We start from the raw sequence: 10,877 nt of genomic DNA on the forward strand, positions 1-10,877 counted from the left end.
GATCACTGATTTGTTGGGTTTTGAGCATTCTAACACTCCTAAGTGTACATGCAACCTAAATACCTTGGATCTATGTTTTCTATATTATACATGCAAATGTGAATATCCAAGGTATTTATCCTAACTAGCATATTATGAAGTACAAATAATATAAAATCTAGTAGAAAGACACACCTCTTTGTTGGTGCTTGATTCCATGAAGCTTGAGAGCCTAGTGCCCCAAGTGTGACACCTCAAATGGTTCACACAACATCAAATGCATCTGGAATAGCTTAGAGAGAAAATAGAACACTTCAAAATCGACTTGCCCTCACTCCTTCACTTAGTGGTCGATTTCTTCAATCATAAGATCATTATATAGTTAGTCACAATTAGGGTAAACCCTAATTGTCATGGCTTGCCATTTCCTTGGATCCATGGGTTCAATTACACCATGGAGCATCCTATGGGTTTTAGCCCAACTTGATAATCCATGGAGCATTAGCCCACTATATAAGTATGGATGATTTACACAATCAACCCATATATTTAATTAGTCTTCTTTTGATCACTTAATTAATTCTAGATTAATTCTTGATCAATGCTAATTAAATAATCTTATTAATATATTAGAACTTATAATATATTAATAAACCTTAAGTGTTATTTCTCTCATTTTAGTCTATCCAAATGCATGATGTCATGCAATCCAAATGGACCATGTCGGGTCGGGTCAAGTATATACCAATTATAGTTATGGAGTTAGACATTAATCCAACATGATTTACGTCGTGCACCTTGGCATTTCCGCCTATGGTCGGGGGTGTGATAAATTGGTATCAGAGCTAATTTGCTATAGTGAACTAGTACTTTCTTAGGAAATCGCGTCTATAGCCTGGGGCTTACTCTCTTAGGTTAAGTATATTCCTTAACCCACAAATATAGAGTTTTATAAACTCGAACCCTTGAATGCTAATACAATGCAAGGTTTTAGGTCAAACACCTTAGCTAAGTTTGTTATACAAGGGCCGAACCACAACTAGACGTAAACCGATCACCTATATTTAATTATGGTTAGACCGATGCACAATCAGGCTTGGATTCGGTTGTTAGGAGACTAAAACGCTTGGAATCCATAATATTTACAGAAAATCAAAGTTCGGAATGCTTAAGAACTCTCGAAAATTTTAGTGAACACTAACAAATATTTGGGCGAATATTTACCTCAAATCCGCATGAAACTATAAATATCATAAACATAAATCATGTCCAAAGTTTATCTAGGAATACTAATTACTCAACTATGATATTTTATGAATGCATTTGTTAGATCTCATAGGAATACCTTGCAAAATATACGCACATTCGCGAATCATTTTGAATTCGGCTTAGGTATCCAATCAATCTATTTCTTGCTGTTATGAATCGTCTGACTTATAATTGAGCCATCCAAGTTCAATAGGACACCTACACCTACCCTTCGTATTTTGTGACCCTTTTCGAAGGAGAATAAAGCAGAATCGATAAAAACATTGAACATAAAAATTGTTAGGAATCTTTCCTAGTTTCCAAATTATCTCGATTCAAATGAATCGGAACTTCAAAACTTGAGGTCGGATCAAAACATCGAGTAGAAGTCGAGTCCCTCTATAACACCTTATTCATGAATATGTACCATTTGTCCCAATACTCGGTTGTTTCTTTTTCACCCCTTCCAGGTGAAACATTTCACTTTTCATAGTATTGTAAAAGTTTGCTACATCTAATACTCATAGTAGAGTTAATCTCGGGCAAATGCACGCCAATTCTACGTGTTTGACATGATTATAATATTATCGCTTATATACACTCAATATTTTCACGCGACTCATTTCCCCTTGAACCATTTATAATGGGACAAAGAGTTGTTTCACAAGAGATCAGTGAGTGATCTTCCAACACCGACACAACCACTTACCGCAACTACGATTGAGATAACGATCGAACAAGTAGTTAACACTTTGGACCACTTACAAATCCAACAGGAACAACGCCTCTGAGCAAAGTAGAATTGGAAGCAGCTACCATAGAAATAATAGTTATGTCCTGAGGACATGCACACACAAAGAATTTATTAACCACCAACCCAAATCCTTCTACGATAATGAAGGGGTTATAGGGTCAACACTCTGGATTGAAAATATGAAATCAATATTCCATGTTAGTTCCTTTATAGAAAATTGTCATGTTTAGGCTTGCCACCTACACCTTTAAAGACACAGACCTTACAGAGCGAAACTACTATACAAAAATCATAGGCAATTGATTCAGCCTATAAGACGACTTGAGATGAACTAAAGATGATGCTTACAAAAGTATACTGCTAAGAGATAAGATACAAAAATTAGAACAAGAACCAATGGGGGAAAAGCTTGTTATGAAACTAGTAAAACTTTTCATTTTGAGAGAAATTGTCTAAGACTAAAGAACCAAGAGGTGATAGCTCGAGTCAGAAGAATCGTGATTGGAATAAGGAATGAAAACCAAGAACCATCAGTAGTAACTAGTGTGTTTCTAGTTAGCTAATTATATATTGAGGAACTTCTAATTCAGTTATGCAAAGAAATCTTTGCAAACCCTAAACTTAAACCTATTACGAGTCATGGACCTAGTATGTAACGACCCAATTTTTACCTAGAAAATTTTCATTTTTAATTAATCAAACAATTCGCATAATCCATAAATTTCCAAACCATTTGTTTTCCAATTCACAATTATTACAAATTCATTGTACTTTTGAAACATCAGAGAGTCCCAACACATAAAAAGAGAGGTAGAGTGCACGCCACGTCATCATGCCTTGCCTTTTCCCTTAGGCTCTGAAGTACCTGAAACAATCAACAACTTGTAAGCGAAATGCTTAGTGAGTTTCCCAGAGCATACCACATACACACAAACCACATATCATATATCCTGTTAGCAATAAAAGCTACACACATATCACGTAATCCATGCATACATGAAACCTACCATGGGCTACCCCACATGGTCTTTTCCTAGGATTGCCGTGGGCTCCCCCACATGGCCTTACATCCAATGCCTTCATATGACTCGCCTCGTCCCCCCCCCCCCCCTGCGACTCGCCGAGTCCTATCAGATCTCAAGCCATACAGACTCTTTTGAGCCATGCAATGCTTCCAAACTACAGATCTAGGCTCCTAGGGCATGCTTTCCACGTAAAGTTGCAAACTTTATGTGCATGCAAGGCTTTAAGGCCCTAAAATAGCAATTCTAAGCTTGGAATGGAGTCATACACTTGAGGAAAGGCACATGCTAAGCTCAACTGATAACTTTATGCATCTCAAGGCCAAAAGGAGTTCAGATCTGAAGTTACAACTTCAGATCTTGGCTTAAACACAAAAGCCCTTTCTTAGAATCCATGTACAAGAGGTTTTTGGGTGGAAATGAGCCAAGAGACAGCTTAATACCTTCAAAAAGTGCTCCATTGAAGTAGATCTTGAATCCCCAGGAGTCCTTTGCTTCTTCTAGCTTGATTCCTCAAGTGATTCCTTCACCAAATCCCTCCTTCAAGCTTTAAATCACCAAGAAACACACTCACACTCAAAACAGGGTTTTGGGGAGGTAAAGAGCTGTAAAGGGGAGGCCAAGGGAGGCTAATGACCCTTTAAATAGGGTGCAAGGCCCCGAAATCTAGGTTTTCATCTGCCAGCATCTACTCGTCGAGTACCATAATGGACTCGGTGAGTAGATCATTAAACTTCGCGGACAACCCGCTACTACTCGACGAGTAGGGAGGCCAACTCGCCAAGTAGGCTCTCAAAAGTCCAAACCAAAATATCATTATTAATACCTGAGGATTAGGGTGTTACAACTCTCCCCCACTAGAATTAGGCTTCGTCCACGAAGCCTGCTGGTCTAAACAACTCCGGATAGAAACCTCGCATTTCATCTTCCGATTCCCAGGTCCATTAGGACCCTTTTCGGTGCTGCCATTGCACCTTTACCAACCTCACTTCTTTATTACGGAGCTTCTTCGTCTTCCTGTCTAGGATCGCAACTGGTTTCTCGACATAATTCAGACTCCCATCCAACTGAATGTCGTCCAAGGATATGACTGAAGACTCGTCGGCAACACACTTCCGGAGCTGAGACACATGGAAGGTGTTGTGAATCCGACTAAGCTCCTCCGGGAGCTCTAAACGATACGCCACCTTGCCTACCCAGGCTATGATCCTGAACGGACCTATGAACCGAGGTCCTAATTTGCCCCTCTTGCGGAACCGAATAATCCCTTTCCACGGTGACACCTTCAGTAAGACAAAGTCTCCTTCCTGAAATTCGAGGTCTGTCCGCCGTCGGTCCGCATAACTCTTCTAGCGACTCTGTGCGATTCGCAATCGGTCATGCACCTGCTGAATCAGTCCGGTGGTCTCAAGTACCACCTCCATGCTCCCCAACACTCGATGTCCAACCTCATCCCAGCACACTGAGATCCTGCACCTCCGTCCATATAACATCTCAAATGGTGCTCGGTCGATGCTGGCATGATAACTGTTATTGTACGAAAACTCTTCCAGTGGAAGGTACGTATCCCAACTCCCTCCGAAATCCAGCACACATGCCCGTAGCATATCCTTCAGTGTCTGGATTGTCCTCTCACTTTGGCCGTTGGTCTGGGGGTGATATGCCGTACTAAAATGTAGCTGAGTACCCAGCTCCACGTGGAACTTCTTCCAAAACCTGGATGTAAACCGAACATCCCTATCTGAAACCACTGATACCGACACTCCGTGCCTAGCCACCACCTCTCAAACATAAATGTCCGCCAACTTCTCTACAGATATACTCTTGGAGATCGGAATGAAGTGAGCACTCTTCGTCAATCTATCCACGATCACCCATATGACATCTACTCCCCTCGCTGACCGCGGTAGCTTCGTGATGAAGTCCATAGTGAACTCTTCCCACTTCCACATGGTAATGGGTAGTGGCTGAACCTTACCATGAGGTCGCTGGTGCTCGGCCTTGACCTTCCTGCAGGTCAAGGATCGCTCCACATACCCGGCGATCTCCCGCTTCATGCAGGGCCACCAATAGCTCAACCTCAAATCCCTATACATTTTTGTTGCACCTGGGTCTATAGAAAATTTGGACTTATGCGCCTCCTCTAACAATCTCTGCCTCACTCCCCCTGTCATCGACACCCATACCCGGCCGCACTGCGTCAACAAGCCACGACTATCCTTAACAAACATAGGATACTGCCCCCGAATTCTTTCTAATTTCCAGTTCTCTTTCTTCACCCCCTCGATCTGAGCCTCTCGAATCATCTCTATCAAGGGTGGACTTACCGTCACCCTCATACAAATACCCCTAATCGGCGACCTCGTCGCTTTACGACTCAATGCATCGGCCACCACATTGGCCTTCCCTGGATGGTATAGAATCTCGCAGTCATAGTCCTTTAGCACGTCCAACCATCTCCTCTGTCGCATATTCAGGTTCTGCTGGTCCATCAAATACTTCAGACTCTTGTAATCGGTATACACAACGAATTTCACCCCATATAAATAGTGCCTCCAAATCTTGAGGGAAAACACCACTGCCCCCAACCCCAGGTCCTGCGTGGGGTACTTTGCCTCGTGAGGCTTCAACTGCCTCGAGGCATATGCGATCACGCGTCCCCTCTGCATCAGTACTGTGACATCCCCAAAATCTCGGCTAGAAAAGACCGATTTCATTTATGCTTTTTAAAACATTTTCAGAGTAAATCCATTTGATTTTTAAAAGAGATGCGGAATTTGTTCCCAAAAACAAAACATGATAAAATAGATATTTATCAAAACATTTCATATAGAAATATGATTTCATTTCATAATCAAAAGTCGGGATGTCATGTTCCGATATAGATCATAAAGCATAAACGATAACATTACAAGTCGTTCAACAAATATACACATATGCAGACTTGTAAACAAAAATGACTTGATGATTCGCCCATCTTAAGCTCTTGCGCCACTTCCTGTAATACAAATCAACTGAGTGGGTCAGGCTTGGGAGCCTGGTGAGCATATAGGGTTTTCAAACCCACAATAATTATATTTAATTACAACAATCAACAATAAACCCGATTACCCATTCCCGTTATCCTCACCTTACGTTCCTAAAAATAACGTCTATTATAAGGAACTTATATTCAGGATTTTCATCGGGACGGACATTACTGCAGAGGGGCTTCCTCAACAATAAGTGTCCTAAAGACAACCATGTGGGGGATAGAGTAAACCGGTGAACACGTCGTTCACAACACCTACAGGTAATGAGCCTGCTAGTGTTCCACAGGACAGTCTAGAATAGTCCGTGGTCGTCATCCATACTCTGCTGAATGACTAGAATAACACCAATAACACCGAGGCCTCTCATCTGTTTATTTCACACCAATTATCTACCCATGTTCTACCTAACATATTAGTAGATAAAAATATACATTTTTATACATTGTTTAAAAACCTGTATGACATGTTTTAATCAATACATATTCCACATAACAGATGAGGCATACACACATAACACGTATTTCATAGAGAATATACATTCACACATATAACCACAACATATATACACGTAGCACGTATTTTATATTAAATACTTCATAATATTGCGTTGGAGAGAAAATAACTACACACTCACATCCCGTATTCTTAAATACGTTTAAAAATTACTTGTATAATATCGCGTATTGAAAAGGGACTATACACTCACTTGATCAGAAGATGATCCGACAGCACTACGGCTTATAGAAGTAGCGTCTCTCTGTAGATCTGGAAGATCTTCACAAAAACTGGCTCCTCGCGGGCAGGGCTTCGGCTCGGGAATAACGCACTTCGGGATTCTCGAGGCTTCGGATCTCGCTTCGGGGCTCGGGAATATTACTGGGGCTTCGGGGTATAATCGGTACGCAAATCGAGGCAAAAGATGTGAGAAGATGAAGAATTTGTAAAAGAAAACTCGGCTGCTTCGGACCTCCTTTTATAGGCTGATCCTCGGGGTTACGCGGGGCGTAACTTCGGGCGTACGCGGGGCGTAATGCTTCGCAGATCGTCAGCGCTTACGTCATCGGTCCCCTTACATCACTGCATACGACTCACTACTCCGTAGAACTCGAGTGCCCTACGCTGTACGCGGGGCGTACAGCAGTACGCGCTGCGTACTTCGGATAGACCGCCTCATCCTTCTCTTCGGATAATATCGGAGTTAAATTAAAATAAATATTAAATATTTATTAAAACTTCAAAAATTCATATCTCCTTCATACGAACTCCGTTTTCGACGTTCTTTATATCCACGCGAAGGTGAGACTACGCTCTACAACTTTCGTTTAGACTCCGTCGGCTAATTTTGACTTTTATTTTTATTAATTATTTTTAGAAGGCTCGGACAGGAAAACTTCGTTATTAAATCATAACTTCTTCGTCCGACGTCCGTTCTCGCCTATCTTTCCATCGTTTCGCTACTAACAACGAGATCTTCGATTCTCATTTAGATTGTTTCGGCTAGAAATCGCTCGATCTCAAATCGAGTATTCGGGCTGCATACTGCCACGTCGAAATTTCAGAAAATCATAACTTCATCATACGAAGTCAGATTTGGGCGTTCCTTTTACGCACGCTCTCGGTTTAACGAAATCTACGACTTTCGTTTAGATCGCTAAGGCTAAATATCGCTCTATCTTAAATTTATGTTTTTACGTCACTCGACGTCGTGCCGGTTCTGTCGCGAAACTTCGACAGGTCATAACTTCCTCGTTATAACTCGGATTTTGGCATTCCTTATATCTCCGGAATCCTTGTTTCAACCACTACAACTTTATGCAAAGATATCGGGCTTATCTCACACTTAAATCTTGACGCTTATTTTATTCTTAATTCATTAAATAAGAAAATAAACACATAAATCACATAATTCACATAATTCACAAATAATACATTTTATTATTTCAAATTGGGGTTACAATGGTTAACCTAGACTATTACATTGCTAAAATGGAAAGCCTAGAAACACGGGCGTTACAAGTACCGCACCCAGTCCTGAAATCGATGCATCACAATATACCACGAAATCGTCCAATCCCTTGGGAAATACTAGGATCGGAGCCTCACATAACCTCTGCCTCAGGGTCTCAAAAGCCCTCCGTTGATCCTTACTCCATTGAAAAGCCACATTCTTCTTGGTCAAACGGGTCAATGGCACCGCAGTCTTGGAGAAATCTTGGATAAATCTCCGATAATAACCCACTAAGCCCAAGAAACTACGAATCTCCGAGGCATTCCGCGGTACTTCCCATCGCATCACAACCTCCATCTTCGCTGGATCAACCGAAATACCCTCTTGATTGATGACATGACCCAAAAATTGTACTTCCCGCAACCAAAAGTCACACTTGGAGAACTTCGCATACAGTTTCTCCGTCCTCAAGGTCTCTAGCACCTCTCTCAAATGTTGCTCATGTTGTTCCCTGGTCTTGGAGTAACCAGGATATTATCAATAAAAACGATCACCAACTGATCCAACATCGGCCTGCACACCCGGTTCATGAGATCCATAAACGCGGCCGGAGCATTGGTGAGATCCATAATCGATGCACATCCTGTGCGACTCGTCCTTTTTCACGAAAAGGATCAGAGCACCCCACGGAGAACTACTTGGACGGATGAACCCTCGGCCTAGTAGCTCTTGAAGTTGTGCAGATAATTCCTGCATCTCAGGTGGTGCGAACCGATATGGTGCCTTTGCTATCGGGGCGACACCGGGTACCAGGTCAATACGAAACTCCACCTGCCTCTCCGGAGGCACTCCAGGTAATTCTTCGGGAAAAACATCCCGAAAATCCCGCACCACTGGTACACTTTCGATATCCGTCACTGCCTCCACTCGCGTATCTGAAACATAGGCCAAAAATCCCATGCAACCCTGTTGCAGAAACCTCCTCGCCCTCGCAGCTGAACAGAGGGTCAGACCCTGTGTGGTCCTCTCGCCGTGGATAACCAGTTCTCCCCCCTTGGGGTTCGAACCCGGACTAGCTGCCGCTCACAATCAATCATGGCCCCATTGGCCCCCAGCCAGTCCATCCCAATAATCACTTTCAATCCTCGCAATGGTATGGGAACCAAATCAACGCGAAACATTTCGCCGTGCACATTCAGGATGCAGTCTTGACACACCCTCGCAGCACTCATAGTGCGATCATCTGCAATCTCCACCTCGAGCGGGGTATCCAGAGTCCCCGGTGCGTCTCGGAGTTTCTTGCTAAGCGCAAGAGACAAAAAAGATCGGGTAGCCCCCGAATCGAATAAGACATGGGCCGTCATACCATTGACCATAAAGGTCCCTATACAAATCATAATAAACTTACATCCAAACATCTACCATAAAAGAGACAGAAGATAATGAACACATACCAACCACAACGTCTGGCGCGGCCCAAGCGTCCTCGGTAGTTAGCTGGAATGTGCGGCTCTTCACCGCTGGAGCTTCCGCCTTACGGCGGCCATCAGTAATCCTCATAATGGCGGGCGCAGACGCTGTCACAGATCCTCCTCCTCCTCCTCCTTGCAACCTCGGAAAATCGGCCTTTTTATGGCCTGTCTGGTTGTAGTGAAAACATATCAAGCCCTTCTTGGGGAAATCCTTACTCAAGTGACCCTGCTGGCCACATGAGTAGCATCCCAACATCCCGGCTGTCCGACAAGCCCCACTATGAAATCTCCCCCACTTGGCGCACCGGCCCCGGCCCTGTTGGCCCTTACTCGAAGAATCGGAGGTCTTAGGCTTCTTAGCCTGAGCCCTCGCTGCCTGAACCTGCTCAGTCTTCCACTTCGTGCGGGACTCCAACTCCATCTCCCTCACACGGGCCTTATCAACCATCTCATTCAGGGTTTTGCACCCTGTAAAGCACACAAATTCCCGTATATCCTCTCTCAACATAGAGTGATATCGGGTCCTCCTCATGTCCTCATCTGCCGCATACCGAGGGATCAACAAAGCTCGCTCTCAAAACTTGGCGGTGATCTCCGCCACAGTCTCAGTAGTTTGCTATAAATCATGAAACTCCCTCACCATCCGTTGCACCTCAATAGGTGGTGCAAACTCCTGATCGAATCGTCAGACAAACTCGGCCCACGACATGTCAGCCACACCGACTGCTCCCACCTGACTAGTAATCCCGCCCCACCAATCTCGGGCCCTTTCTCTCAGCATACAGGAAGCAAATCCAACCTTTGCCTCCTCCAGGCAAGAACGCGTGCGCTGGGCATTCTCAATGTCCGCCACCTAGCGTCTGCTCACAATGGGATCCCTGACCCCAGAAAACTCTGGAGTTCCACATGCCTTGAACTCCCTAAACGAGGGGGTTCGAGCTCCACCCTGGCCTGCAGAAATATCGGCCCTGAATGCTCTAAGTCTCTCCTCTATGATCTCCATCATACCCTCCTTAACCGTCCCAAAGATGACTGGGGTAGCGTCAAGGATGCCCTTCATAACCTCGGCCGCAATCAGCTCACGCAGCCTCTCATCAATACCATTAGTAGGGCCGCCCGACCCAGCCCCAGATCCCGATCCCGATCTTGATCCCGGTCCTGATCAAAATCGCGTAACCACCATGCTAGACTGTCATTTCACAAAACATAATGATCAGGATACCCATAACGAGGTTACTTCCATACCGTTTTCCTTTGGAATTCACAGGTAGAACATGGGTTTGGGTACGAGTCCTGTGCTTCCAATAGTACGGGCCCAATACTACCTTCCATACCTACTCGCACCTTACCCCGCTGCTTTACCTGGTACCTCCAAATCTATCCACACAAATCATGACTCAGAACTCTCGCATGAGTCAAACC

Source organism: Lactuca sativa, chromosome 2 (genome assembly GCF_002870075.4).
Source record: "Lactuca sativa cultivar Salinas chromosome 2, Lsat_Salinas_v11, whole genome shotgun sequence".
Classification (NCBI taxonomy): Eukaryota; Viridiplantae; Streptophyta; class Magnoliopsida; order Asterales; family Asteraceae; genus Lactuca; species Lactuca sativa.